Source organism: Prionailurus bengalensis, chromosome C1, assembly GCF_016509475.1.
Source record: "Prionailurus bengalensis isolate Pbe53 chromosome C1, Fcat_Pben_1.1_paternal_pri, whole genome shotgun sequence".
In the NCBI taxonomy this organism is placed as follows: domain Eukaryota; kingdom Metazoa; phylum Chordata; class Mammalia; order Carnivora; family Felidae; genus Prionailurus; species Prionailurus bengalensis.
The window spans coordinates 108,508,269-108,523,549 of record NC_057345.1 but is presented as its reverse complement, the minus strand read 5'-3'; the positions used below and the strand labels follow the sequence as shown (position 1 = coordinate 108,523,549).

The following is a 15,281-nucleotide window of genomic DNA, read 5'->3' as shown; positions in this document are numbered from 1 at the left end:
ATGTCATTTGCAAATATCTTAGGAAAGGGGATTCCTTACCTCAAATAACAAGGAGGGGCGCCTGGGTGGCTCAGTCAGTAAAGTGTCTCACTTTGGTTCAGGTAATGATCTCCTGGTTTGTGAGTTTGAGCCCTACATGGGGCTCCATGCTGTAAGCATGGAGCTTGCTTGGAATTTCTCTCTCCCTCTCTCTCTGTCCCTCCCCCACTCATGCTCACTCTCTCTCTCAAAATAAAAAAATATTTTAAAAAAATAACAAGGAAATTAAGCCTCTAAAATTAGTAGAGGCTATAAACCAGTGTACTGAAGTGGCTGTTATTCATTGTGCAGGACATAAAAAAGAAGACTCACATACAATTAACGGAAACCAATTGGCTGACCAAGCAGCCAATATACAGCTAAATTCTCAAAAATAAATGATAAATTGGCATTTTTTATTCCACAGATCCCATTCACCCAATATGTACCACATTATTCATAAAACGATTTTGAACAGGCAGAAGAAAAGGGATTTAATATTGAGTCTCCCACATTTTCAGGACGGAAAAGTAATGAACAAGGCATAGTGCTAATTCCAGAAGATTTACTAGAGGACATCTTAAAAGAAGTCCATCAGGTACCTACTGTGGGAAAGATGCCACCCTCCAATGGATACAAAAATATTTGCTAGGACTCACTTTCAGAAGATGATAAGGTAACTTAGCAATGTGAAATATGTGTCAAGAGTAACCCTAAAGTTTGAACTCCAACCTTAAAAGGAGTCCAATATTGCAGAGAAATCCCCTGTGAAAATTAACAGGCTTTATGGTCATGCCAAAGGCTCCTGGAAATTTTTTTTCCCTATTAATCCTCGTAGATACTTTTTCCAGATGGGTAGAAACCTTCCCAGCACAAACGGAGAAAGCATCTGAAGTCACTAAAGGTCTGTTAAAAGAGATTAGATTTAGGCTTCTGAACTCATTTAAAGTGATAATGATGCCACCTTCATGGCAAATATTACACAGGAAATCTCAAGGGCCTTAGGAATTAATTGGAAAATACACACTGCATGGAGAGCACAATCTACTGGAAAGACTGAAAGGATGAATCATAGTTTAAAAAGGACTATTGCTAAAATCTGCCAAGAAACAAATTTTACCTGGGCCAAAGCTAACAAGCTGTTGCCCTCCTGTGAATCAGAAAAACACCCTGAAATAAGGTCCAATTATGTCCGTTTGAAATTTTGTATGGGAGACCATTCCAAGTCTCACCCCATCAGGCTGACCCACAAATTCATTTATTTATTTTTTGGTGCAAAAATGTGGTTTAATTAAAGCAAAGGACAGAACCTGTGAGCAAAAAGAGCTGCCCCTGACCTACAAATATTAAAGGAAATAGCTGTAACAGGATCTGTAAAAGCTTTGGGTTACATGTTCATTTCTATCTGTAAATTTGTTTCTAACAGGTCACATTATCCTATGCATGCCACTACACCCCTTCAGACCCGGAGACCAAATATACCTGAAATTGTGGCAAAAGCCCTGCCTGACAAGAAACTTAAAGCCTGATGTTTAAAACACACTCCCCCATCAAACTCACTGGAGTTAAACCTTGGGTGTCAAGAACAAATGAGAGGAATCCATTAATCAGCAGTGCAAGCCTGTAGAAGACATAAAATTCTATTCACAAAAACTAAGTGATGCACAGCTGACTTCCATTTGTAATTTGTTTTGTGTTTTTTGCTCTCACAATGCTTGTTTTCCTATTAATTCAAGATGTATGCTTGCTGCCCCCAATTTTAATCACTTCTCTTGCCATGATACTAATCATTCTTTGCCTTATGGATAGGCTTACTGCCCTTTTCCCCATGAGCCTGGAGAGACAATTCAATGGTAAGACTCTCTTAAACTCTAGCTAGAAATGGGGACTTAACTAAGTGGTGGATCTTTCACCCTAAATTGCACTCTATACATGAATACAGTGACCACCCCTCCCCTCCTCCCCCAGTGGTACCACTGACAAACTTTACTAAGATTTCTTCTAACTATACAATCTGGTTTGACAGGCCTACTCTTCTGGCGTTTGGAGCTAAGATAATTAAGCTAGAGGGTATTCCAGTTCTGTGTTTCTTTTTATCAAATCTTACATATGGAGCCTTGACATATAATGATTGGAATCTGCCTCGAGGACCCTGCAATTCCTCTCATGCTTATAACATAACAAGCTCTGGTAAGTTTATTCAATCCTAGAATAGGGTGACCTATTCAAATTCCCCAAAACCTCAAAAATATTGAGAAGACTTTTGCTTCAACAAAACCTGTCTGTATTCTAAAACACAGGTCCGCTTAAACTGAGGACTGAGAAAACGTGGATTCATGGAGCCCCTATACCACTCCCTGAATATTCCTTTAAGAAAACCAAATTAGCAGTCACTTCTTCTTGGCCACAGCACATTCTCTAGAATATTCCTTCTAATGAACAAATAAATCCTCAGGGCTTTTCTAGGGTTCCCTGTGCCCCTACATGTTATATTTTCATATATGAGAACCAATAGCAGCCCTGGGGTTATGTTTGTATAAACATCTAGGGTATAGGAGGCACTTGTTTTCTGGAACATTTAGGAACCCTTGTTTCTGTTCATAATGTTTCAGAAACCCAACATTAGGCCCACTTTCTCAGGCTGCTTTCTCATCAGAGAAGGGGCCAAACTTTAGGATCCCAAGACTACATTTCTGGAAATCAAGAAGATGAATTTTGGTATTTCTTTGGGAGAACTTTCCAGTCTTGGTGAGGTTAGGGAGTCCATAAACATGATTAGAAACCTTTCTGTGAGAGTCTGGGTGGCTCAGTTGGTTAAGCATCTGACTTTGGCTCAGGTCATGGCCTTACGGTTCATGGGTTGAAGCCTTGCATCAGGCTCTGTATTGACAGCTCAGAGCCTGGAACCTGCTTTGGATTCTGTGTCTCCTTCTATCTCTGTCCCTCCCTTGCTGGCTCTCTGTCTCTTTCTGTCTCTCAAAAATAATAAATAAAGGTTAAAATTTTTTAAAAAAAGAAACCTTTCTGTGATTCTAGGAACTTTGGTTGAGGGTATTGCTCAACTAATAGCAGCTCAAAAAAACAAAACAAAACAAAACAAAACAAAACAAAACAAAAACACCATTAGACTCCTTGACACAGGTAACCCCGGACAATAGGATTGGCCCTAGACTATTTTAGGAGAACAAGGAAGAATGTGTAAGGTAATTAACTCCTTGTGTTGTATCTATGTTCATTATTCAGCTGAAGTAGAAACCTAAATGAATTAGAAAACAAGTCACTTGGCTAAAATAAATTCCTGTGAAAATCCCAGAAATAAAATGGGACTGGTTTTCTAATAAATTTTCCAGGATTCCACAAGAAATTCAATTATCTGTCCTAGTTGTCCTTTTTATAATTTTTTCATGAAATGCTGTTCATGGGCTGCAAAAGTCGGGACCAGCTTGATGGTTGTCAAAAATACTGAGGTTGAGCCAGGCACCAAAGAGTTCTCACAATTAGGAGCAAAAAAGTTTCATTTCTCAAAAGCCAAACTTCACCCCTCTTTGCAAGAAGTAGTGAAGAAGGATCGTTGCAAGAAGTAGTGAAGAAGGATCCCCATGATTGAGGAATTATAAACAGGATTAGGGAACTGGAGCCCAGTACATGCTTCATTCTTCACATAAATTTTCTCTAGGCTCTTCTACCATTGTAACCTTACATGTTGCATATAAGCAAATTCCTCTACAGCCTTGCAAGAATCACTAACTTTGTTCCTTGCTTTCTTCTTCCCAGCAAGGAGGGAGGCTACCTAATAATGTTTGTTTTATAGATACAAAGCCAACATGTAATGCTATGAGACCCCCAGATAGAGACCAGATGTCCCAATAGTGCAATATCTCAGAAGTTTCAAGTTTCCCCTCTAAGTACCAAAGTCCTTCCAGTTCCTGCCCTAACCGCCCCCCCCCCACACACATATCTTCATACCTTAATAACTGCATATAAACCTATCTTAGACTTAACAAAGGCAAAGCAGATTTGGGACTGATTCCCTGTCTTCTCGTGGGGCTGCCCTTCTGATAATAAAGATTTCTCTCTTTCAAACCTGGTGACTCAGAGTTTGGCTTACTGTACATGCCTGAATCTGACTTCAGGGTTTGGTAACAAAATGCCCTTTTCCTCTCCCCATTAGGCTGTACTTTTATGAAAAACTATCTCTGAGAAGACCTGCCAGGTTAGGGCATTCCCTGTACACACAGGCCAAACAATACAAGAGGTCTGAGGGCAGGAAGTACATGGGAAGCAATGAACAGGCATTGGCTGCTCCAGAGCAAAAGACAGACTCCTTGGGTTTAGACCGAGATTAGGGAGTATACCCACACCTTACCATAGAAACAGACTTGTGGGGTAGACTCAGAACCAAAGGCTCCATCATACTCCAAAGCAATGGAGCACATTCCTGTGGTCTCAACTCACAGAATCAAGGAGCTAGTTCTCTCTGGATCTTGATAGACATCCTGGGTCTGGACCTGTAAATCTTGAATACTGGACAGGGTCCTGATCCAATAAGGACAAAGGTGCATATGGGGTACCAGGATAAGCACTACTGAAATCTCTTCACCAGTGGAACTGTGCACAGGCAGGCTGCCCAAGTGAAATGACTTGGCAAGCAAGGGAAGTCTTTATCCAACTGTGGGTATGGCTCTAATACCTGGCAGCAAGAGCTCAGGAGCAAACTGGCAATTTTCCTGCCATTCTCAGCATCCAAAGTGTAGTATGAATCACACAAGGTGACAGAAAGTCAGACTGATGTGGAGAGAGATAAAGTGTACATGAGGGCTTCTTTTATTGCTTTACACTATAGCTTTGCTCTTGTTAGTGTCACTTTCCCTGATAGCTTTGAACACTCCCCCAGATAGATCTGCATATATATCCAGAGCATCTGCATATATATCCAGAGCATCTGAAGGGTCTCAAGACTGATGTTTTACTAGGCAGTAGTAAATAGCCTTATCTTAGTAGTGGGTAGGCCTCATGGTCCTGAAAGCCTTACTTCCAAATTCCTTAGAGACTTCTGCTATCCTTAGCCCCCACTAACTAGAAAGTATATAATTAGTCACTTCTCATAAGCACAAAAGCAGTTCTTTTTGCACTGAAAATGTCTCAATAATTCTTTCTTGACTGTTCACTCCCAGCCCACATCACATCACATCACATCACATCACATCACATCACATCACATCACTTTCTGCAATTATACCAGTAAGTTAAAATATAAAATAATCCAGATAGAATAAAATGGAGCTGAGAAAGAAGTAGCCAGGGTGGGGCCAGTTCAAAACATATGTTTAAGTACTTTAAAGTTATAGGAGGTATTGTTACACATTTTGTCTGAGTTTTCTAGAGATTACAACAGTTTGAAACACCTCAGCCCCTAATCCCTGGTGAAGTTTTCACCTCGAGTAACAGGCCTTCCCAGTGATCCCCAACCTGCCATCTGCACCATACAGAACTAAGACTCACTGATGGTGTTGGAGAAGTGAATAAAGTATGCCAAAGATGGCCGATGGGGCTAAAACAAGCTCTGGTCTCTAGCTTAGAGACCCCTCCTCCAAGTTCTTTCTTTGCTGTGCATGTGAACCCCCCCCCCCAAATATGGAGGCTTACAACTATAAATTACCCTTCCTGCTGGCATTCAGGGCTCAGATCTTTGGAGAAGTGGTCTCCTCTGAGCCCGTTGGCATTAAATAAATCTCTGATCCACCAAGATCTGAGTGCTGCTTGGTTTTTTCCGCCAGCGTGCCAGCCTGGTTCCATAACACCTCTCATCTTGCTTTTCTTTTGTTACAGCAATACTTCATTTTCCAGGAAAGGACAAGTGACATGCACTCTGGGAATCAGTAAAGACTGTTTATTTTGCACTGGTGTTGGCCCAGCAGTGTCACCTCCAAAGGTGGAGCATCCAGCTCAGGTTTTACCCTTCTTTTATACATATGTGCTTCCGGGATGGGTAGGGCTAGTACAGTTAGGCTTCTGGTTCCTGGCTAAAGGCTGATATTCCCAGAAGCCAAAAGCATCCAAGAGGAGTATCTGGCCTTGGACATCTGGCTGCCCCTTTTTATCTGCTTTTCTACAGCTTTCCTTCTCATTCCCCCTTCTTGATTCTCAAGATGCTGTAGCAGACTTAGAGAAAATCAGTTTGTGGGGGCAGGGAATCCTTTGCTACCACAGGAGGAGGAGCAAAGACTGTTTTGGCTTCTTCCTGCTGGACAGGGACATCAAAGGGAGGAATGTGACAGCTAGGGTTCTTTGCCATCCAAAGGAGAGTAGTGACAGCTAGAATGGTCCAAATGAAGCATCATCTGGAGTTTGATAGCTTCTAGGCAAGAGGGAACAATCCTGGTTAGCATATTAAGAATACAAGGATCAAACAGGAGGGCTATGACAAGCATTAGGAGAGGAACAGCTAGAGGGTGGAGCCAGGATGCCCAATTCTATATGTTGCTCTGAGAGTTCCATGGGTCTGCTAATTCTTGCCTCTGCTTGATGATCCATTCCTTTAGTTGTTGGGCCATATCTCTAACTACTCCTGACTGGTTAACACAGAAGCAGTGTTCCTCATTTAGGAAGAGATATATTCCCCCCTCCTCAGCAGTTAACAGCTCTCTCTTCTATTTTGTAATACTACTGCTGCTAACGAGTCCACCTGCTCTTGTAAGGTTACCAGGGAGTTTGTAACTTGTTCTATGTCATCTGTCAGATCTTGGGATAGTTTTTGGTAAAATGAAATAGATGAGGTTACTCCCCCAACTCCAGTACTTACTCCGGCAGTGATTCCAAACCCAATTAGTAGAGGTATAGCTTGGATAGCTCGTTTAGACTGGGTATGTGCAGCCAAGGGAAATATAAGAGATTGGTTGTTGGGGAGAATATTTATTTGGGGGGGTGGTTAGGAGTGCAAAGGTGAAAATTCCCATCCATTTAGCAGGCAAGCACAAATAAACATTAGTTCCACAAAGAATATTCCCACGGGGGAAGACATCAGGGTGACTCTTGGTTTTTTACCTGTTTGATTGTATATCTCAGTTTGGTTGCATTGGTTGTTAGTTAAGTTACCTACAGGGGTTGTTCCCCGTTAGTCCTTAAAACACAAGGAGGCTGCCCTATTAGTTTTGTATCAGTAACCATGGACCCTATTGTGACAGTTATGTTATCTGTTGACATGTTGTGGGGGATAGCCATATTGGTTATATCATCTGGGACTGGGGTAACCTCATAATGCAAGGGGTTTAGAGACAGACAAAGCCAACAGTCCTTGGCTAACTTAGGGTTAGAGAAGTTGAAGAGGAGATGGGTTGAATTTAGAATATGGTATAAACAGGAGTTTAAATCATAAGGCCCACTAAGCCTGATTTCTGGAAGTTTGGGCCTCCTGGGCAGACTTCCAGAAGTCTGCTTCATAGAGTTTTGTGCCTCTTGTTGGGTTGCCTCCTTATAGGCCTGGTCTTAGACTCCTCCTCCATCAGACAATCCAAAGTGGGTTTGTTGTGTCCAGCAATCCCATTTGTCTGGATATCCATGACATGATGTTCCCTGCCAAAGGTATTTTGCTTTAATTCTTCCTTGCCAACAGGTTTTTCTGTCATGGAAATAGGGCAAGGCAGATTGATAACATTTTGCATGTTGATATGTATATGTGGTGAAGACCTTGTGTGTGGTCCTCTGTCCTAGGAGATGCTTTAGGCAATTCAGTGCATGGGAAAGGGAGGAGCTTGTGTGATAGGTCCTGAAACATTCATCATTACATTGAGGAGGGGCATCACTTCTTATGAGAGAACTCAGCATTAACAGTAGGAGAAATTTCATTTTGTTAGGGTAGATTCCTGACAGTTTCTTATTCCAAGTCAGGGACAGCAATCATAACTCAGATCATATACATCTAAAGACAATTAGGCATCCTGACACTAATAAGTAGAGGAAGGCTAACAAGAGTTTGTGACAGGCACCAGTCTGCAGGAATAACTTGGGTTAGTCCCACTGCAAAGAGTATAAAAATGAGTATGGAAAGATAAATAGGTAGGGGGTGACAGTGAAATTTGAGAGAGAATGATTTGTTATAGTTCAAGTTGCTTGGTGATTTCCTCGAGGTTCTGGTTACAGAGAGTTCTCAGGTGCTGGATGTAGGCCACTTAGCATCTGCCATCTTCTTAAGGGTGATCTGTAAAGGATTATTCTGGTTAGCAGTCACTTTCTATTCCAAGTGGTTGTCAGGTGGCAGGTAGGCTACCTTTATTCGAGAATGTTGGATCCAGGCGGTTAGTGCTGCAACACTGAGGGCTGTAGGTGTGGTTAACACAACTAAATAGGGTCCCTTCCAGGTAGGTTTGAGTGGTTCCCTTTTCCAATCTTTAATAAAAACCTGATACCCAGGTTCTCCTAGGGAAATAGGTGTCCTGTCCTTCATCCACCTATGTATTTCAAATACAGTTTTTCCTAATCCTTGTAGTTGTTTTTGTATGTATAAATTCTCTAGCTCTGTCAGGTCCCCCTTGAATTTGACTACTGGAGGTAGGATAACTGAAGGATCCTACCTTCCATATAAGATCTCAAATGAAGGGAATCCTATTTTTACCCATTATCCTATTATGTACAGCATATTTGGAAAAGAGCTAGGGGTAGTATATCTGGCCAGGGCAAGTTAGTTTCCTGACATAGTTTTGCCATGGCTGATTTAAGGGTTTGGTTCATACATTCCACTTTTCCTGAACTCTGGGACCAGTAGGCCATGTGTAAGTTCCATTAGATACCTAGGGTTTTGGTTATTTGTTGCACCACCTCAGCCACAAAAGCTGGCTCATTGTCTGAGCCTGTGGTTAAAGGCATCCCATGTCTGGGAATGATATCCTTTAGCAAGGCCTTGGTTACTTCTCCTGCCTTTTTGGTGCATGTGGGATAGGCTTCAACTTAGCCTGAAAATGTGCAGATGAATACCAGAAGAAATTTGTATCCTCCACTGGGTCTTATTTTAGTAAAATCTACCTCCAAATCTTCAAAGAATGCCTGACCATAGCGTTGGATTCCCATGGGCCCAGTTTGGCATTATTTGGTGTTGTTTTGAACATAGAGGAGGCAGAGTTGAGAGACTGAGGCACAGAGGGATGGGAGTCGAGCAATTACATAGTAACGGCTCAATAAGCCTTCAAGGGTTGTTTTTCCTAGGTGAGTGAGCTCATGCTGTTGGAGAACCACCTGGTGGGCTAGCTTCTCTAGTACATAGACTCTTTGGTCTGGAAGTACCCACCATCCTTCCTTTGGCCTCCTTTTTCCTGTTGTGCCCATTTTGTTTCTTAGTTTGTGTACTTTGGGGAAGTTGGCAGTTCCAGGGCTAGCGTGATTTTTGAGGGTGTTGTTTGTTTTCCTGTTGCTTGTTTAGCTGTGTCATTGGCTTGTCAATTACCTTCTGATACTGAGTCCTTTCCTCTTTGGTGTCTCTTTCAGTGGATGACTGCTCCCTCCTTCAGTTTCCAGACTGCCCTTAATAGTTTTGGTGTTTCTTCCTGATTTTTTATTTCTTTTTCTCCTGCAATCAAAAGTCCTCTCTCCTTGTATAAAGTCCCATGTACATGTAGAGTGGCAAAGGCATAGCGCAAGTCAGTGTATATGTTGGCCCATTTGTCTTTACTGAGTTCTAGTGCTCTTATTAGAGCCCACAGTTCTTCTTTTGGGGCTGACCATCCTGGTGGAAGGGCCTTTGCTTCTATGACCTCAAAATCAGAGACTACTGCATAACCGGAGTATCTTTTGCCTTCATGAAGCTGCAGCTGTTGGTGTACAGGATGAGGTCAGGATTTTGTAAGGGCCTGTCTGATAGGTCAGGTTGGCTAGAATAGACTTGATCAAATACCTTAGACAATCATGCCCACTGCTGCAGGCAAAAAAGTGGCAGGGTTTAGAGTTTTTAAGGCTTCTAATCTTATTTGTGGGTTCTCACATAGGAGTCTCTGATATTGTGTCATCCGAGCCTGACTTAAACGGTATTGCCCTCTGGAATCCATCAAGGTAATAACAGAAAGGGGAAACTTAATGCTTAGGTTTTGCTCCAATGTAAGTTTGTCTTCTTTGATTAAAAGTGGGGTGGCTGCCAAGGCCCTCAAACAGGGTGGCCATCCTGACTCAACTGAGTCAATCTGCTTTGAAAGGTATGACACTGGTCTTTGCCAAGGTCCAAATTCCTGGGTCCACCCCATTCTATTCATGTATGAACAGGTTGAAATCTCATGATACATCTGGAAGTCCCAAGGCTGGTGCCTCTGTGAGTTTTGTTTTTATGGTTTCAAATGCCTTTCCTTTTCTTGAGTAGGACCCCAGAAAAGGGGTGCCATTTCTTCCCCCTTTAGTGCCTCATATAGAGGTATGGCCAACTCCGAGAGCCCTGGCATTCATATCTGACAGAACCCTGTTGCTCCCAGGAACTCTCGGACCTGCCAGCAGGTAGTGGGAACCAGAATGTCACAGACTGCCATTTCCTTTTGGCTCCCAGCATCCGTTTGCCTTGGGTAATTTTGAAACCCTGATATTTAACTTCCTTTTGGCAAATCTGTGCCTTTTTCTTTGACACCCAGTATCCCACCTCTGCTAGTAGCCTGAGTAGGACTCTCTTTCCCTCTCTCCCAGCACTGGGTCTGCATGGGACTGGTTAGCAGGAGATTGTCCACATATTGGAGGAGGACACATCTTAGGGCCTGTCCCAGAAACCTGGCTAAGTCAGATGCCATCGCCCCATTGAATAAGGTTGGTGAATTTTTGAATCTTTGCAGCAGTCTAGTCCAAGTGAATTGTTCCTTTGCCCCCATGGTAGGGTTTTCCCATTCAAAGGCAAATAGGGGTTGACTATTAGATGCTAGCTGGAGACAGAAGGAGGCATCCTTTAAATCTAGACATGTGAACCATCTTGCTTCAGAGGGTATGAGTCCTAGTAGAGTCTATGATTTAGGCAACGCTGAATGCAGCATGACAACTGCTTCATTAATGGCTCTCAGGTCCTGTACAGGATGGTAATTGTTTGTCCCAGGTTTTTGCATGGGCATCAAGAGAGAATTCCATGGGGACTGGCATTGTTTTAGAAGTCCCCATTTGAGTAGCCTGTCCAAGTGTGTCTGGATCCCCGGGCATGCCTCCCATAGTACCATATATTCGTGTATTTTGATAGGTTGGGCCCCAGGGTTCAGGTCAATTAATATTGGGGGGTGGTTTTTTGCCAGGCCGGTAGGGTTTCCTTCTGCCCAAACTGAAGGGAATTCAGCTCCTAGCTCGGGGAGGGGAAGTATATAATCTCCATTCCTCTTCCTGTAGAATCATCAGGGACAAAATCATGGGTTGGGCTTTCATGTTTAGGCACAATTGCATCTGTCCATCTGAGGTGAAGGCCATTTCTGCACCCAACTTGGATAATAGGTCCCAACCTAATAGTGAGACTGGGAAGTCGGGTAGATACAGGAATTTATGAACTAGTTGGTGACCTTCCCTCAGCTGGCATTGTCAGGGATCACAAAATGGCCTTTGGGTTTGCATACCAGTGGCTCCTACAATGGTAACTTCTCAACCCGACAGAGGTGCCACTTTGTGTGTCACCACAGAGTGTTCAGCCCCAGTGTCAACCATGAAGTCGATTGTCTGGCTCCCTACCTTCATTTTGACCATGGGTTCATGGGGGCCTATTTGGATAGAGTCCGGTCTTTTCTAATCAGAGCCCACTCCTGCCAGTCCAATCAGGTCAGCTTCAAATGGTTCTGGTTGGTAGTGGCTGGGTGGAGCGGAGGTTTTTGGTTTTCCTTTTTGGCAGTTGGGGCATTCATTTTTCCAGTGTCCAAATTCTTTGCAGTAGGCACATTGATCCCATCCCAGTGGTGCCCTTCTTTGTTCCTGAATCCTTCATGGTTTCCGTAGGGGCCCTTCCAGAGGGAGTGGTCGCCCCAAGGCCATGGCCTGGAGAGCTACCTTTTGTTTCATTCTTTGGTCTGCCTCCTTTCTGGAAGCTCGATCTGATTTACAAAAACCTTGTTGGAGATTTCCAATAGTTCGGTGGCATTCTTTCCAGTGAATCCTTCCAATTTTTGGACCTTCTGTCTAATGTCACCTTGGGCCTATCCCACAAAGGCATCATTGACCATGCCTTTGTTTTGGGGGGCTTCTGGGTCGAATGGAGTGTAAACTCTGAAGGCTTCACATAATCTTTCACAGAAGTCAGCTGGACTCTCTTCTGGCCTTTGTAGGACCTCAGATACATTTACCACGATGGTGGGCTTTTTGGCCCCTGTTTTTACCCCTTGGAGGAAGGTGAGTTGGTATCTTTCTAATCTGGCCCTTCTCGCTTCAGTGTTGGGATCCCAGTGGGGCTTTTCTTCAAGCATAGTCTCTTGTGCCCAAGCCTCAACATCTAGTTGTCCATCTGGTGCCTGAGTCCAGAACCATTTTCTGGCTTTGGTGATAATTCATTGGTGCTCCTCCATATGAAAAGGGTAAGGAGAATCTGCTTACAGTCAACCCAAGCAAGGCGGTGAGCCTGGATTATGGATTCTAGGAGATCTACCATTGCCCATGGCTTCTCAGTGTAGGGTGGCCTGCGATGTTTCCAGTTGAGGAGGTCAGTACTGGAGAACAGTTGATAGAAAACTGATCCCCCTCTTGTAGGGTCCCGTTGGGGCCTATTCTCTGGGGACCCCTAGTCTCCTGTGTTGGCATCTTCATTGTCACTGGGGGCCTTGGACCTTGAGCCATGGACCTAAGCCATCTTCCTACCAGTTCAGGTGTCCCTGATTGGGGCAGACTGGCTGCTGGTGGAGGTGAGACCCACAGGGGTAGACTGTCAGGCAGGCAAGGTTCCCCTCCCTTGATTGATGGGGCACCAGGGACATATGGTGGCAGAAATGGAATGACTTCTTCTGAATTGTCTTGGAGGATGGGGGACGGTTTTTTCTGCTGTGAGGTCTTCTTCTTGGCCTGTGCCACTAAGACCCTACATTGTCCCTTACTATTAATGCAGAACCAGACCCAAGGAGGCTTGACTTGGGCTATTTCCAGCCATTGATCAATGTATGGGAATTGACCAGAGTCTCCACTAACTACTTTATAAACAGATCAGACTGTGGGGATATCTAAGGTGCCCTCAGGGGGCCAGCCTATACCAAATGTGGGCCATTCTAATTCACAGAGGGTGTGTAATTTCCCAGGGGTCAATTTGACTGCGTAGTCAGCTGAAAATCCCTTTTAAAAATTCTTAATCATACACCCCAAAACAGTTGTTTTTGAGGAATTTCCCCCATCCTGGCATCCTAGATGGATCCGTCCCAAGGTACGGTGTCCCAGGACAAACAGGAGGGTAGAGGTCACTTCATCCACTTGGTTACTCCCCTTGCAGGGACTAATATTCTGCTTAGCATTGGCAGGTCAGTATAAACCCCTGACTTGGATCAGGCCTCTACACACCTGATTCTGCCTTGAGCCATATGAGGTGGTCAAGGAATGGCAGGATAGGATCCACTCAGGCTCCACAGACAAAACCCTGGAGCACCGGCACTCTCACATTCAGACAGATTCCAGACTTCTACCCAGGATTTACCTGTCCTATGAGTGACTATGTCACCCAGGATGTGATCAAGCTCCCCTTCCACCTCTAGGTCAGGCCTGAACTCTGTCCTGAGTGCCTGGAACACTCACCTGATCTGATGTCCCATCCTGGCAGAATTTTCTGATTCTCCCCAGGGTCCATTAGAACATGGTGGCAGCTGACTATTATCAGGCCCAGAGAGGGTCAGGGTTCAGTGAAACCACTGGTGGTGCACTTTCCTTCCCATCATGGGAGTCAAAATGAGAACCCCCACTGGTTCTCAACAATGGAGGCACAAGGGGCCAGTGCAGCTGTTGGCTTCCTGGACAACACACCAAAATGTTATAGCAAATACTCCACGTCCAGGAAGGGACAAGCAACATGCACTGGAGAATCAGAAAAAACTTTATTTTGCACAGGTGTTGGCCCAGCAGAGTCACCTCCAAAGGTGGAGCATCTGGCTCAGGTTTTACCCTTCTTTTATACATATGTGCTTCCGGGATGGGTGGGGCTAGTACAGTCAAGTTTCTGGTTCCAGTCTGCAGGCTGATACAAGAGACAAGCAAGATTGCAGAAGCCAAAAGCATGCAAGAGGAGTATCTGGCCTTGCACATCTGGCTGCCCCCTTTATCTGCTTTTTTACCAGCTTTCCTTCTCACTTTCATTTCAGTGGCTTTTCAACAAGTATTGTCCCACTGGAACACTTTCTTGTCAATTGCTCAGTGTAATAGGTCAACTTATAAGATATCAGAAAGCTTATTGTATATAAATTCACCTTACACTCACCTTTCATGAATAGTTGAGATAAAAGGCTTATGTAGTTCCCTATTAGGGTTATCAGTAATTACTAACCGCCCTATCTCACTTCTGTGACCTCGCCTGCTTACTAAACAGATAACTTAGGATGCAAAACGCTCCCCCACCCCCTCTACCAAGATCTGGCCTAGGCAAGACCAACATGTAAAAAGTCACATACTCACTGCCCTACAGCATCTCAGGTGTCTAACTATGATTGGTCATTTTAAACGCTCTTAGGACAAAGACCTTCAAAATTTATAGGTTCCCGCCAAAACTAACATCTTGATGTCACAATATAATTGGCTACTATGAAATGCTGTCGATTGTAATTGGTTAACCAAATAATGATGCATTCTGACTTGCTAAAATCCATATAAGCCTGCTGCTGCCTTTGTTCAGGGCCATTCACTGCACTTTTCTCCTTAACATCAGGAGATCAGGTTTGGCCCAGCTGTGAATAAAATCTTGCCTCGCTTCTATTCGGTGTCTGGTGGTTTTTTTCGATATCACCTTGTTTCACTCAGGCTGCAATCCTCTAGCCTGTGGCTACTCTACTGCTTTTTGGCTGGAAGTTAGTACCCTGGATGGAATGGTAATAAGACCCAGAAACTTGATGCTTTCTCTTCGTTTCTGTCCTTATACAACGTTGTCTGTCTTGGGCACGGGACAGCCACCTAAGTTACCAGGATGGCTGCCAATCTTAGCACTCCGTGTGAAGTTTCCTCCTCATTGGTCTAATGTGATCCCCTCCATATCCCTGGTCTAGCCACTTCTGGCTGTGAGACCTTCACTCTGAGCCAGTCAAAACCAGTACCTGATTGTATTAAAACCTGAATGGGGACCCGTTTCCTAGTAAATTGGCCATAAGAACTAAATGCAT

At 43.9% G+C, this 15,281-nt stretch overlaps 1 long non-coding RNA gene across 1 annotated transcript; it reads right to left on the bottom strand.

The window, feature by feature from the left end:
• Positions 1-5,893: 5,893 nt before the first annotated feature.
• On the bottom strand, positions 5,894-7,132 carry LOC122479667. The gene is made up of 2 exons (XR_006296398.1): positions 7,063-7,132; positions 5,894-6,376 (listed from the first exon to the last, which is right to left on the bottom strand). It is a non-coding gene; the product is annotated as an uncharacterized LOC122479667 (long non-coding RNA).
• Positions 7,133-15,281: the final 8,149 nt, after the last annotated feature.